This window comes from Balaenoptera physalus (assembly GCF_965194825.1).
Source record: "Balaenoptera physalus genome assembly, contig: HAP1_SCAFFOLD_2450, whole genome shotgun sequence".
Lineage (NCBI taxonomy): Eukaryota > Metazoa > Chordata > Mammalia > Artiodactyla > Balaenopteridae > Balaenoptera > Balaenoptera physalus.
Genome location: NW_028124357.1, coordinates 37206 through 52713, shown reverse-complemented (window position 1 = coordinate 52713; position 15508 = coordinate 37206). Strand labels below are relative to the sequence as shown.

The window sequence follows — 15508 nt, the reverse complement described above, 5'->3', positions numbered from 1 at the left end:
CTGGCCTTAATGATTGAATTCCAAAGAGAGTATAAAATGGGAGAAAAAGTAACTTTACAGTGGAGAAACCAAGCAAACACCATGTTATGCAAGTGATGATGTTTCACATCACCAGTGATGTCACGGAGACACTACATACTCTCTGTTATGATGTGATGAGACGGTTACTTCGCTTCTGTGGTATTCTTTGTCAAAACCTATAACTCCAGTCTAATCATGAGAAAAACATCAGCCAAACCCAGACTGAGGACAATTCTACAAAATATCAGACAAATATTCCTCAAGACTGTCAAAATCATAAAAAACAAGGAAGGAATGAGGAACTGTCATAGACCAGAGAAGACTAAGGAGACATGACAACTAACTAAGTGGAATGTGATATACTGGATTGGGTCCTAGAACAGAAAAAGGTCATTAACAGGAAAACTGGTGAAATCCAAAAAAAGTCTTAAGTTTAGTTAATAGTAATGTATAAATGTTGGCTTTTTAATTTTGAAAAATATAGTATGGTAGTATAAGATGTTAGCAATAGGAAAAACTGGGAGAGAGGTAAAGGGAACTCTGTTTGTATCTTTTCTGCAGATTTGAAACTATTTGAAAATAAAAAAGGTCATTTTTAAAAAATGGAGTAATACTGTATTGTATTATATCACAGAAGAAGAAGACCTTTTAAAAGGTCTTTTAAATCTCTACCCTCTATATACTATTCACTAATTAAAAGGACAATTATGAGAAAAGAAAATAGGCCCATCTCCTTTATGTATACAGAAGCAAAAATCATACACAAAATGTTAGACAATCAAATGTAGAGTGTGTGAGTGAGTGAATGTGTGTGTGTGTGTGTGAATTCCTACCAAGTTGTTTTACTCCAGAAATGCAAGGTGAGTTAACATTCAAATATCAATAAATGTCATGCACCACATGAATAAAATAAAGGAGAAAATGTATATGATCATATCAGTATAGTCAGATAAAGCATTTGATAAAATTCAATAATTATGTATGATTAAAAACTCATAGCAAAGGGAAACTACAAAAAACTTTAGAGCCACCATCCTATTTATAGTGAAATGTGGAGAATGTCCACTGTAAGATTAGGAACAAAATAAGAATGCCAACTCTTACCTTTTCTATTCAACCTGTTAGTAAAAGTATTAAATGGCATTAGCAGTAAGGCAGGAAAAAGAAATCAGAAATATAAGGCTAAGAAAGGAAGAAATAATACTGTCACTTTCCATATTTGATATAATTAAGGATACAGAAAATCCAAAACCATCTACAGATAACTTATTAGAATATCAGTTAGTTTTTAGAAGAGTTGCCAGATAAGAGACCAAACATTAAAAAATTCCACTAACATTTTTCTGTGTCTGAAAAGTTATAAAATTAAAAACTAAAAAATATGCCATCTACATTATCATCAAAACATCATATACCTAATAATAAGTGTAATAAAAAATGTAAGAACCCTGAACAGAAAACTATTAATATATCATAGAGAGAAATTAAAGGTGATCTAAATAGGATTTCTACTTTGAGGCAGGATATATAGGCATACCTCACTTTATTGCACTTCACTTTATTGTACCTTGCAGATAATGCTTTTTTTTTTTTTTTTTTTTTTTTTTGTAACAAATTGAAGGTTTGTGGCAACCCTGTGTCAAGCAGCTCTACTGGTGGTGCCATTTTTTCCAACAGCATTTGCTCACTTCGTGTCTCTATGTCATGTTTTGGTAAGTCTCACAATATTTCAAACTTTTTCACTATTATACTTGTTACATGATCTGTGATCAGTGATCTTTGATGTTACTATTGCAAAAAGATTACAGCTTGCTGAAGGCTCAGATGATGGGTAGCATTCTTAAAGTCTGCTTTCAAATTAAGATATGTACTTTTTTTAGACATAATGCTATTGCACACTTAATAGACTACAGTATAGCATAAACATAACTTTTACATGCACTGGGAAACCAAACAACTCGTGTGACTTGCTTTCTTATGATATTCTCCTTATTGTGGTGTCTGGGACCAAAGCCATATCTCCATAATAATATGCCTGCACTAGGTAGGCACAGGCCATCACTCCTGCTGCAACGAGCAAACAAACTTGAATAAAGGATCATCGAGCTAAGGAAGCAATCAAGAAACAATATCAACTAGTATGCTAGAGAGGGACATTTAGAGATTTGGAGCAGGGGTTTGGTGTAGGGAGACATACTCCACTGGAAAAGAGAAATCACCATACCTTTTGATGAACTCATTTGCTGGCATGATGGAGTGAAATCTAGCAGAATGTCAAGCCGATTTCCCCCACAGGACATTTCCTTAGTGTCAGGGTGGTACAGGATGATGGGGGACTGAGCCAAGAAAGCAGAGTGAAATTTCCTGCACAGTCATGGCACGAACAAACCAAATCCCGCTAGATAAAGGGGCCTGTGACAATCATTAGGTCTCCTCTTCAAGACATTTGCCAGTTTTTGAACCTATAGAAAGCAGGAAGCTTAAATACCTAATGCCTGAGGGAGAGAACTTTCCAAAGTGAGGAATCAGAGACCTACCAGACTCACAGTAAAAACCCAGAAGTGCCATCCCCAAGAAGGGGGCTGAGTCAGAAAAAGTGAAATCATCTGCAATGTTTCAGTGTTTATGAGACAAATTTTCATTGAGAAAGTGTAACGGTAACAAATACATAGCTGGTCTCTCCTTACATTTGCCATACTCTGAAGCTGTGAGAACTGAGAGCCTAAAGAGCTGAATTCAAACATCTGAAAGACTGAAGTCAATAACTGACTGTATTTATTGAAGAATCAAAGACCTGTCAGGCTCACAGCAAAAATCCAGGGAGGCCACAAATCAGGAAAAATCATAGGTAGGATGAGACAAGTAAAGCTCCAACCCAGTTCTGACCTAGTAAAATTCCTGAAATGACTGAAATGATCAGCCACTCTGATTAACAGAGAAAGGGGTAAATCTTCTCTGGTTCAAAGTAATAGCATCTTCAGTCTCTATGAATTTTTTATTCACCATGTCCAGCACACAATCAAAAATTATGAAATTCCTGAAGCAGGAAAAAGTGACTAAAAATTAAGACAAAAAAAAAAAAAAAAAAAAACAAAACAAGAAAAATTGATTTAGAGGGAATTCAGATTCTGGAGTTAGCACAGAACTTTAAAATGACTATATTGAGAGTAAAAGATGGGGATTAATAGATTAAAATATGGAGAATCTCAACAGAAAATTGGAATCAATTTTAAAAAATCAAATACAGATAAATGAAAAATAAGAAAACTGATCCCCAGCAGACCTTAGGGAATACTAGAAGAAATTTTTTTAGGCTGAAGTAAAATGGCCCAACATAGAACAGAGCTGGCCTCTCCGTCCCATATTGAACTCGAGTTGGAAGAGGCGAGTCCGGTCTCAAAACGGAGGTAAAACCGCCGCCCGGTCGCCCCCAGCCCGACTCCGGCCGTCGCCGCCGCCGCCGCCGCCGCCGCCGCCACCGCCGCCGCCGGGGGGGGTGGGGAGGAGGGCCATGATCCAAAGGAACCAGAACAGTTGAGAAAACTGTTTATTGGTGGTCTGAGCTTTGAAACTACAGACGATAGCTTAAGAGAACATTTTGAGGAATGGGGCACACTTACAGATTGTGTGGTGATAAGAGACCCCCAAACAAAACGTTCCAGGGGCTTTGGTTTTGTGACTTACTCTTGGGTTGAAGAGGTGGATGCAGCAATGTGTGCTCGACCACACAAGGTTGATGGGTGTGTAGTGGAACCAAAGAGAGCTGGTTCTAGAGAGGATCTGTAAAGCCTGGTGCCCATCTAACAGTGAAGAAAATTTTTGTTGGTGGTATTAAAGAAGATACAGAAGAATGTAATTTGAGAGACTACTTTGAAAAGCATGGCGAGATTGAAACCATAGAAGTTATGGAAGACAGGCAGAGTGGAAAAAAGAGAGGATTTGCTTTTGTAACTTTTGATGATCATGATACAGTTGATAAAATTGTTGTTCAGAAATACCACACTATTAATGGGCATAATTGTGAAGTGAAAAAGGCCCTTCCTAAAGAAGAAACGCAATCTGCTGGATCACAAAGAGGTCGTGGAGGTGGATCTGGCAACTTTATGGGTCGTGGAGGAAACTTTGGAGGTGGTGGAGGTAACTTTGGCCGTGGTGGAAACTTGGTGGAAGAGGAGGCTATGGTGGTGGAGGTGGTGGCAGCAGAGGTAGTTATGGAGGAGGTGATGGTGGATAGAACGGATTTGGAGGCGACGGTGGTAACTATGGCGGTGGTCCTGGTTACAGTAGTAGAGGAGGCTATGGTGGTGGTGGACCAGGATATGGAAACCAAGATGGGGGATATGGTGGCGGTGGTGGAGGATATGATGGTTACAATGAAGGAGGAAATTTTGGAGGTAACTATGGTGGTGGTGGGAGCTATAATGATTTTGGAAATTATAGTGGACAACAGCAATCAAATGATGGACCCATGAAGGGAGGCAGTTTTGGTGGAAGAAGCTCGGGAAGTCCCTATGGTGGTGGTTATGGATCTGGTGGTGGAAGTGGTGGATATGGTAGCAGAAGGTTCTCAAAACTCACAAGAAAAGGGCTACAGTTCTTGGCAGGAGAGAGAGCGAGGAGGTGTCAGGAAAGCTGCAGGTTACTTTGAGACAGTCGTCCCGAATGCATTAGAGGAACTGTAAAAATCTGCCACAGAAGGAACGATGATCCATAGTCAGAAAAGTTACTGCAGCTTAAACAGGAAACCCTTCTTGCTCAGGACTGTCCTAGCCACAGTTTGCAAAAAGTGCAGCTATTGATTAATGCAATGGAGTGTCAATTAGATGTACATTCCTGAGGTCTTTTATCTGTTGTAGCTTTGTCTTTTTCTTTTTCTTTTCATTACATCAGGTATATTGCCCTGTAAATTGTGGTAGTGGTACCAGGAATAAAAAATTAAGGAATTTTTAACTTTTCAATATTTGTGTAGTTCAGTTTTTCTACATTTTAGTACAGAAACTTTAACAAAATGCAGCTTTGAAGGTGTTTCCTTGTGAGTTAACAAGAAGATCATTGTTAATTAATATTTTGTATGAATTTTGCTGAAGTTAACTGTAAAGAAACACCTGCTGACTTGCAGTTTAAGGGGATCTATTCTCCCCATTTCCAAACCATGAAATGAATGGGCTCTGACATGTGGAGAGAATAGATATTTGTGTTTGCAATGTGTGTCTTAGATAATAGACTTGGGTATTTAAATTAGCATATTTGTGAATTTAATAGCATTAAGACTTACTTCAAATGAAAAATCTCAAAATTCAAAAAAAAAAAAAAAAAGAACAGAGCTGGGAGCTCGATTGGAGCTGCCTGTGGGGGAGGAGCGCCGCCGCCGCCGCCGAGAGCTGGGAGCTCGATTGGCGCTGCCTGCGTGGGAGGAGCGCCGCCGCGAGCTGGGAGCTCGATTGGCGCTGCCTGCGGGGGAGGAGCGTCGCTGCCGCCGCCGCCGCTCCCGCCGCCGCCGCCGCCGCCGCGAGCTGGGAGCTCAGTTGGCGCTGCCTGCTGGGGAGGAGCGCCGCCGCCGCCGCCGCCGCGAGCTGGGAGCTCGATTGGCGCTGCCTGCGGGGTGGAGCGCCGCCGCCGCGAGCTGGGAGCTCGATTGGCGCTGCCTGCGGGGGAGGAGCGCCGCCGCCGCCGCCGCCGCGAGCTGGGAGCTGGATTGGCGCTGCCTGCGGTGGAGGAGCGCCGCCCCCGCGAGCTGGGAGCTGGATTGGCGCTGCCTGCGGGTGAGGAGCGCCGCCGCCGCCGCCGCGAGCTGGGAGCTCGATTGGCGCTGCCTGCGGGGTAGGAGCGCCGCCGCCGCCGCCGCCGCGAGCTGGGAGCTCAGTTGGCGCTGCCTGCTGGGGAGGAGCGCCGCCGCCGCCGCCGCCGCGAGCTGGGAGCTCGATTGGCGCTGCCTGCGGGGGAGGAGCGCCGCCGCCGCCGCCGCGAGCTGGGAGCTGGATTGGCGCTGCCTGCGGGGGAGGAGCGCCGCCGCCGCCGCGAGCTGGGAGCTCAGTTGGCGCTGCCTGCGGGGGAGGAGCGCCGCCGCCGCCGCCGCCGCGAGCTGGGAGCTCAGTTGGCGCTGCCTGCGGGGGAGGAGCGCCGCCGCCGCCGCCGCCGCGAGCTGGGAGCTCGATTGGCGCTGCCTGCGGGGGAGGAGCGCCGCCGCCGCCGCCGCGAGCTGGGAGCTCGATTGGCGCTGCCTGCGGGGGAGGAGCGCCGCCGCCGCCGCCGCCGCGAGCTGGGAGCTGGATTGGCGCTGCCTGCGGGGGAGGAGCGCCGCCGCCGCCGCGAGCTGGGAGCTCAGTTGGCGCTGCCTGCTGGGGAGGAGCGCCGCCGCCGCCGCCGCCGCGAGCTGGGAGCTCGATTTGCGCTGCCTGCGGGGTGGAGCGCCGCCGCCGCGAGCTGGGAGCTCGATTGGCGCTGCCTGCGGGGGAGGAGCGCCGCCGCCGCCGCCGCGAGCTGGGAGCTCGATTGGCGCTGCCTGCGGGGGAGGAGCGCCGCCGCCGCCGCCGCGAGCTGGGAGCTGGATTGGCGCTGCCTGCGGGGGAGGAGCGCCGCCCCCGCGAGCTGTGAGCTGGATTGGCGCTGCCTGCGGGTGAGGAGCGCCGCCGCCGCCGCCGCCGCCGCCGCCGCCGCCGTCGCCGTCGCCGTGAGTGAGGAAGCGCCTCGGTCAGGCCTGCTGAGGGCCCTCGCCGACGCCTGGGCTTACCCGCCGCCCCGCCAGCTCCGCTCGTTTCCCGTCCCCCGCGGCCCGGCGCGGGGCAGGCCTGCCGGGGCCATGGAGGACGAGGTGGTCCGCATTGCCCAGAAGATGGACAAGATGATGCAGAAGAACGCGGTAAGCGCGGCGGGCGGCGCGGGCCGGAGGGAGGCTGGGCGGCGGGCGGGGGTCAGTCGGCCTGAGGGGTTTCCCGGCCCGCGGTGAGCGCGGCGGGTGCCGCGTGACGGCGGCGAGGCCCGCGCTCTGGGGAGGGGTTCCTGGGGAGGGGGGAGCTTCGTGTCCCGCGGCCGCGTCCCGGGCAGGGGTCCTGGGGGGCGTCCTGTCTCGCAGCCGCGTCCCGGGCAGGGGTTCTGGGGGGCGTCCTGTCCCGCAGCTGCGTCCCGGTCAGGGGTTCTGGGGGGCGTCCTGTCCCGCGGCCGCGTCCCGGGGAGGGGGTCCTGGGGGGGTCCCGGGGAGGGCGTCCGGTCCCGCGGCCACCGGCGCTGGGGCCCGCCCTGGGCGCCCGAGGCCCCTCGTGATTAGCGCAGCCCGGTAAACTCCATCGAGGCGTCCTCCTCATTATTTTAAACGTGACGGTGGTAAAGCCTCGCTGGTTTAGCTGAAGAGTGCAGAGAGCCCTCCCTGTTTGAAAAGAATTCGTTGTCTTTCCCGGGCTCATTGGCCAGCAGCGAGAAAACAACATCAAACAGAGGTTTGTGATCAGTTTTAGACATGAAACTGTTCAAGCAAAACGTGAATTTCCTGGATCTTATTTTTGAGGAAGGCTGAACATTCCCTTGATTGTCTCAACTCTCCTGCATGTTTGCTTAGCAATTAAAAAAGGTGAACTATGCCAGCGTACTTGGCAAGTTGCTAAACTTTTTGGAAAAAGTGGATCTTGTTAGGCCGCGGAGTGCGGGGAGCTGTGTTTAAGGCACTGCCGCCGACGAGGCTGTGCTGCCGGCTGGATTTGGACACATGTCGTTGCTGGTCCTCTCAGTGGTTTACGGTTGCTACCGGTGGCGTTTTCTGTTACTGATAACGTGTGCACGTGAACGTGTTCTCTTGTGGTTTGTATGAGGTGCTCCAGTTTTTGCATTTCTGTCCACCTGTGTGGGTCACTCTCAGTCCCTTGCTTCCGAGTCGTCTATATTTTCAGCTAAACTTCTGAAATTCCAAGTCAAACGAATGTGAAGGAGAGAAGGGCTGCTCTGATTTGCACAGCACTTTGGAGTTACAAAGCGTTTGTGCAGAATTCTTTGGCGACTCACGACAGCTGTGTTGCATTCATTTTACAGAATAAGAAACTGAGTCAGACCAAGCAGTTCACCTCCTTAAATGAAGTGTGCGTTGTGGATTAAGCCAGGACCCGAGTTTCCTGCTGGGCAGCATGCAGAAGTAATGTTAAACACCGAATTCTTAAGACTTCAGACTTGGTGTGCGCCTCTTTTCCTTTAACAGGTGCATTGCCCGGCGTGTAATTTCATACCCTGTTAATCTGTCTTTGCAATTTTGGCTTTTTAAAGTACCTCCTGTTTGTTTTCTGTTCCAGACGTTGCCTGTGCCATTTATTTTTTCTGTTGATACAGGCCTTTCATTCCTCACTGCAAGTGATGAGTTCTGTATATTTGATTGGCTGAACGTTTCTGTTATTCTGTTTAAACTGGCAAGTTTTTTTTCTTTGCCTAGAGAACCCTAGACTCCCCTAGTAGAAGCTGGCTCCTAGGGAAAAAGGCCGTTTCTTGGGTAATTTTTTTCTCGAACTCAGGCTATAAAATGTGTACCTTTTAATCATCTAGTGCACTAGGTGTTTTTGTTTGTTTCCTTTCCTTGAAATAGACGTTTCCTAGAAATGAGGAATTCCTTAGTGAGCAAGTATGGAGAAGACCAGTTTGTATTTATCTGCAGTTCTCAAATTATAAACACATAATGCGTCAGCAGGAGAATGAGGATAAGCTCCACAGATAATCCTCAAGTCTCATTTTTCTTTTCAAATCTTATATTTCTAGTAGTACAGAACTTTACCAATATAAAAACTTGCCCCCCCCCCCCCCAAAAAAAAAGAACAGAACTGCAGGAAAGAGCAAAGAGCACTTAAAGTCTGTGTGTGTGTTTAATATATATATGTACATATACCCAGGTACATACACCTTTATATTTATATGTTGTTTTGTAAATAAATGACAATAATAATGTCTTGTGGAGATGTAGAACAGAAGTATACAACAAAAGCACAAACAGCAGGAGGGGGCAAATGGAATTAAACTGTTAAACCTCCATGGGATGGTTCCATGGAGGAGGCAGAGAGGGGGATGGGATCCTCGAAGAGCTGCTGAAGACCTTGCATTTTTTGCAGATCTCTTTAGAATGCTACTTGTATATTATGCTCTCACTGAGTGCACCTGGCTGAGCTATGGCACATTAGCACGGTAAACATTTGTCAGATTTGCCCTAGTCAGAAAATTTTCTATACCTGCCATCCTGCTTGGCACTTAAAATAGTTTTTTTTTTTTAAGGTCTCTATGATATAGGGATGATGGGTGAAGAAGGTAGGCTGCAGGGTAATAATGTAGTATGTATGATCCCATTTTGATACAGTAAACAGAAAGTATTAAATGCATGCCTGTTTGTATGAGCAGTGAGTTTGCATGGTTATCTCAAGAGGGAGGGAATGGGACGGGTAGAGAAAGAGATTGACCACAGGCTATTGTTTTACTTGTTACAAGAGGCATGTGTTGCCTTCATTTCTGATTAAGCTTTTTGTTTACAGATTATTGTAGGTTTACATGCAGTTGTAAGAAATAATAGTGAGATAGGTCCTGTGTGTCCTTTACCCAGTTTTCCCCAATGGTAACATCTTACAGAACCATAGTATACTGTCACAACCTGGGTATTGCCATTGACACAGTCAAGATACAGAACATTTCCATCCCACAGGATCTCTCCTGATGCCATTTTATAGCCACTGCTGCTCCCCCACTCCCCACCAAATCATAATGATCTGATAGTGCAGTGGATAAAGTTGCACTAAAGTTTTTGTGCAGATGATCAAGGGAAAATAGCCCCTGGGGAAGATGGCCCATCTCCCAGTCCCCCGGCCCTATCTGTCCCTGGCAACCTGTCATTTCAAGAATGTTATGTGGGACTTCCCTGGTGGCGCAGCGGTTAAGAATCTGCCTGCCATTGCAGGGGACATGGGTTTGATCCCTTGTCCGGGAAGATCCCACATGCCGCGGAGCAACTAAGCCCATGCGCCACAATGACTGAGCCTGCGCTCTAGAGCCCGGGAGCCACAACTACTGAGCCCACGTGCCACAACTACTGAAGCCCGCGTGCCTAGAGCCCGTGCTCTGCAACAAGAGAAGCCACCGCAGCGAGAAGCCCGCGCACTGCAACAAAGAGTAGCCCCCGCTCGCCGCAACTAGAGAAAGCCCACACGCAGCAACGAAGACCCAACGCAGCCAAAAATAAAATAAATTAACTAATTAATTAAAAAAAAAGAATGCTATGTGAATAAAATCATATAGTGTGTAACCTTTTTTTTTTTTCTTAATTAAAAAAAAGTTTGTTTTTGGCTGCGCTGCCGGTTATGCGATCTTAGTTCCCCGACCAAGGATTGAACCCAGCCCAGGTAGTGAAAGTGCTGAGTGCTAAACACTGGCCCGCCAGGGAATTCCCAGTATGTAACCTTTTGGATTGGCCTTTTTCAATCAATGTAATTCCCTGGAGAGTCATCCAAATTGCATGAATCAATAGTGCTCCTTTTTTTAAAAAAAAAAAAATATATATATTTATTTATTTATTTGGCTGTGCGGGTATATAGTTGCAGCATGCGGGATCTAGTTCCCTGACCAGGGATGGAACCTGGGCCCCCTGCATTGAGAGTGCAGAGTCTTAACCGCTGGAACACCAGAGAGGTCCCAGTGCCGCTTTCTTTTTAATTGCTGAGTAGTATTCCATGGTTTGGCTATACTTCAGTTTGTTTAATCACTTGCCCATTGAAGAACATCTGAGTTTTTTCCCATTTCTTGACTATTACTGAGAGAGATGCTGTGGACATTTGTGTACCTTTTTTTGTGCGAACATGCGTTCTCTGGGGTAAATGCCGTATGGTAAGTGTTGCTTTTTTTTTTTTTTTTTTTTTTTTGGCTACGCTGTGCCACATGTGGGATCTTGGTTCCCCAATCAGGGATCGAGCCCGTGCCCCCTGCATTGGGAGCTTGGAGTCTTAACCACTGGACTGCCAGGGAAATTCCTGTATTGCTCCCCCTGCCCCACTTGATTGATTGATTGATTGATTGGTTGATTGGCTGTATTGGGTCTTAGTTGCGGCACGCGGGACCTTCGTTAAGGCATGTGGGATCTTTTTTGTCATTGCGGCGCACGGGCTCTTCGTTGCAGCATGAGAGCTTCTCTCTAGTTGTGGCGTGCGGGTTTTCTCTCTCTAGTTGTGGCACGTGGGCTCTGTAGTTGTGGCGTGCAGGCTCCAGAGCGCGTGGGCTCTGTAGTTTGCTGCACGTGGGCTACCTCATTGAGGTGTGCGAGCTCAGTAGTTTGGCGCGAGGGCTTAGTTGCCCCGCGGCGTGTGGGATCTTAGTTCCCCGACCGGGAATCGAACCCACGTCCCCTGCATTGCAGGGCGGATTCTTTACCACTGAACCACCAGGGAAGTCCCTGTATTGCTTTTTTAAATTAAAAAAAAAAAAAAAAAAGGAAAAGCAATCAGAGGTAAAACAACTAATTATATGATTGCCTTTCAAAGTACATATTCAAACCCTACATTGTTGGTGTACATAACTTCTTTATGTTGATTTCTGGTGTTTAGCTCTAGTAACAAGACAATAATAATAACGCTGTAGTTTTCCTTGTTTCTTTCAACTGATGATCTGTGTATTTCTTACAAATAATAATTAACACTCACAAGCTACCAGGAGGCAAGTAATGGTTAGTGCTGGTGTGGTTAACTCCTTTATAGATAGGGAGGTTGAGGCATGGATATTGTGGAATTTGCCATGTTGAGGCATGGGTATTGTGGAATTTACCTAAGGTTATAACACTGTGTTCTGACTCAGATTCATTCAGATTTACTCCTTCTCTTTCTGTCTCCTGAATTAATAACTCTTTGTAATTTTGACCTAGGTGTGAGGACACGAAAAGGGTTTTTTCCTGTACCTGAGGTTTAGTGCTTGTTTTATAGAAGCAATATAGTATAGTGGTTAGAGTATGCACTTTAGCATCTGATTTTTTTTTCTTCTTAAGTCTTTAATGAATTTGTTACAATATTGCTTCTGTTTTATGTTTTGCACATGCCGGAAAGGTAATAGGCCTTGGCCCCTGGGCCTGGGCTTCGTCTCTTGTGCTGTCTCCTGTCCCTGTTGCCCCCGCGCGCTGGCCCGTCCGTGCTGTGCCAGGGGATATTGGTCGTCTCCCGGCTCAGTTCACAGTAGCTGAAAGGGACAGTGTGTAATGTTCTGATTTCTGCCCATCGTTTTCAAAGGGAGGCTCTGGCCATTGCTCCTCTGGTAAAATGCAGAGGGAGTGCTTTTTAAGATGGGACTGTCAGTGTTAGGGCCACTCCTTAATTACCAAAACGGAATCCCCTTCAGTTCCTCCAGCTGTGTTGTTTTGGCACAGAAAATGTGAGTAATAGGAATTTGGAACTAAGTTGGAGTGAAAAAACGCACCGGTCCCGCCGAATTTTCCATCGAAACAGTTGATTTGTGTTGTCTCTAGGAATTCTAAAGGGCGTACCGTTGCTTCCTAACCGGTGTCATTTGGGAGATCTACCTCTGTACGTTCAAATGATTAATTTTGAGACTTTGCTCATGTGTGCAGTAAACCCTTTAATTCCCTAAGACCTTCCTTTCCTCCATCTCATACCCCATTAAGCCCGCTTCAGTTTATCTCCTGAATTTCTTTGGAATCTGTCAGCTCTCCCTCAACATTCTAATACTGAACTTGCCTGTCTGTTGCGATTAGGTCCTAACTAGTGTCCATATATCTTGTTTCCTTCCAATCCATTCTTCACACAAGAAACCTTCAAAGCAAGTTGGAACATTGCTCATAAACATCGCTCACAAACATTGTTTTGAGAATAGAAAACACAGTGTTGGCCTTTAAGACTCTGCGTGGTCTAGAATCCTCTCTGCTTCTCTAGCCCCATCTTGTGCCACTTGTGCCCTCACTGTCTATGCTTCAGATACACTGAATTAACCTTAGTTCTCACTCATCTGACAGAAGTCAGTTGAGAAATTATTTTTCACTGTGATTCCTAGCATTAAGGAATTTGATGATCAGGTTTTGTATGAGGACTAAAACTAAACTGGGAAGTGGAAGAATTGAGTTTAAACTGTGTCAGTCAACACGCATGTATTAATGATACCTAAGTATTGAACACGGGACTAGGTTTCATGAGGGATACAGAAGTTCTGGCCATCTCTGGTTTTGGATATCCCTTATTTGTTGAGACCTTTGCGTTGTTTGGTTGCCTTTTGTCTGTTTTCCAGATGGGAAAACAGGAACAAGGGAAGTATAGGTTATTACTAAGTGGGGTTGAACAAGTGGAGCAGCAAACTGCAAAGCAGAAAGAAGAGGGACGTACTATAGAGGGATATGATTTCCATTTTCAAGGCGCCTGCGTCCTGTGCAGGGAGACAGCCTAACATAACATGTGCCTAACAAAAAATATATTGACTTCTTACTAAAATCTCCAGTTCATATAACCAAGGGGTTTATACCTTCTCCTTTAAAAGTGATATTCCTGGGGGGAGGGAGGGGCAAGATGGCAGAAGAGTAAGACGTGGAGATCACCTTCCTTCCCACAGATACAGTAGAAATACATCTACACGTGGAACTGCTCCTACAGAACACCCACTGAACGCTGGCAGAAGACGTCAGACCTCCCAAAAGCTTTATTTTATTTTATTTTATCATCTTTATATCTATATATAAAGTACAGTCTTGAGCTAGTACAGGTAGCCTGAGAGTCTTAGAGGCCTTTAGTTAAAGGAATCTAGCCAGCGAACATAATTCTCATACTAAACTGCCACAAGGAAGAAGTTAACTTACCCTGTATGTCAGGGTCCAAAAAAATTTAAAGATGTGCCTAATGCAAAAATAAGTTATAAAGATTTAGGCCAGTCAAAAACTAACAGCAGTTTCAGGTAGAGGTGCATGCCTAATGTAAACCAGCATAGTTTCCATTTACTGCGTTCTTGTAATCACTGAAATAAAAACTTCTACAAGATTAAAAAAAAAAAATTCACCGATTAAAGTAAGTGTACAATTCACTAGTTCTTAGTATTTTCACAACCAATATTGCTATCTAATTCCAGAACAGTTTTGTCACGCCCCCCACAAAGAAATCTTGTATATGTTAGCTGTTACTCCCTATTTTCCCCTCCCCAACATCCCCTGGCATCCACTAATCTACTTTCTGTCTATATGGATTTGCTCATCCTGGACATTTCATAGACATGGAATTATACAATATATGACCTTTTGCTATTGGCTTGAAATATTTCTCCCTTTAATAGTGTCAGTTTTTCGGACTTCCCTGGTGGTACAGTGGTTAAGAATCCGCCTGCCAATGCAGGGGACACGGGCTCGAGCCCTGGTCTGGGAAGATCCCACATGCCGCGGAGCAACTAAGCCCGCACGCCAAAACTACTGAGCCTGCGCTCTAGAGCCCAAGAGCCACAACTACTGAAGCCCATGCACTTAGAGCCCGTGCTCCTCAACAAGAGAAGCCACCGCAACGAGAAGGCCACGCACCACAACAAAGAGTAGCCCCTGCTCGCCACAGCTAGAGAAAACCCGCGCGCAGCAACGAAGACCCAACGCAGCCAAAAATAAAAATACAAATAAATAAATAAATAAATTTATTTATTTATTTAAAAAATAGTGTCAGGCTTTATCATTTTAATTCTGTTAGTTTTTCTTTATGTATTTGGGACTTGCTTATACTGCATTTGTCTTTTAAGTCATATAGGAGAAAAACTGAATTACAAACAAAAATACATTTATACTGTCTTTTGTATTTCCTTATGTAGTGGACATACTCCACTGGAAAAGAGAAATCACCATACCTTTTGATGAACTCATTTGCTGGCATGATGGAGTGAAATCTAGCAGAATGTCAAGCCGATTTCCCCCACAGGACATTTCCTTAGTGTCAGGGTGGTACAGGATGATGGGGGACTGAGCCAAGAAAGCAGAGTGAAATTTCCTGCACAGTCATGGCACGAACAAACCAAATCCCGCTAGATAAAGGGGCCTGTGACAATCATTAGGTCTCCTCTTCAAGACATTTGCCAGTTTTTGAACCTATAGAAAGCAGGAAGCTTAAATACCTAATGCCTGAGGGAGAGAACTTTCCAAAGTGAGGAATCAGAGACCTACCAGACTCACAGTAAAAACCCAGAAGTGCCATCCCCAAGAAGGGGGCTGAGTCAGAAAAAGTGAAATCATCTGCAATGTTTCAGTGTTTATGAGACAAATTTTCATTGAGAAAGTGTAACGGTAACAAATACATAGCTGGTCTCTCCTTACATTTGCCATACTCTGAAGCTGTGAGAACTGAGAGCCTAAAGAGCTGAATTCAAACATCTGAAAGACTGAAGTCAATAACTGACTGTATTTATTGAAGAATCAAAGACCTGTCAGGCTCACAGCAAAAATCCAGGGAGGCCACAAATCAGGAAAAATCATAGGTAGCATGAGACAAGTAAAGCTCCAACCCAGTTCTGACCTAGTAAAATTCCTGAA

The 15508-nt window shown here is 45.7% G+C and overlaps 1 long non-coding RNA gene across 1 annotated transcript in view; it reads left to right on the top strand.

Annotated features, from left to right (window-relative positions):
* The first annotated feature begins 1718 nt into the window (after positions 1-1718).
* LOC309654271 overlaps positions 1719-15508 on the top strand; it is a 48590-nt gene continuing 34800 nt past the window's right edge. Inside the window, exon 1 of the long non-coding RNA XR_014260087.1 lies at positions 1719-1733. This is a non-coding gene — a long non-coding RNA (uncharacterized lncRNA). The remainder of the gene's footprint in view (positions 1734-15508) is intronic.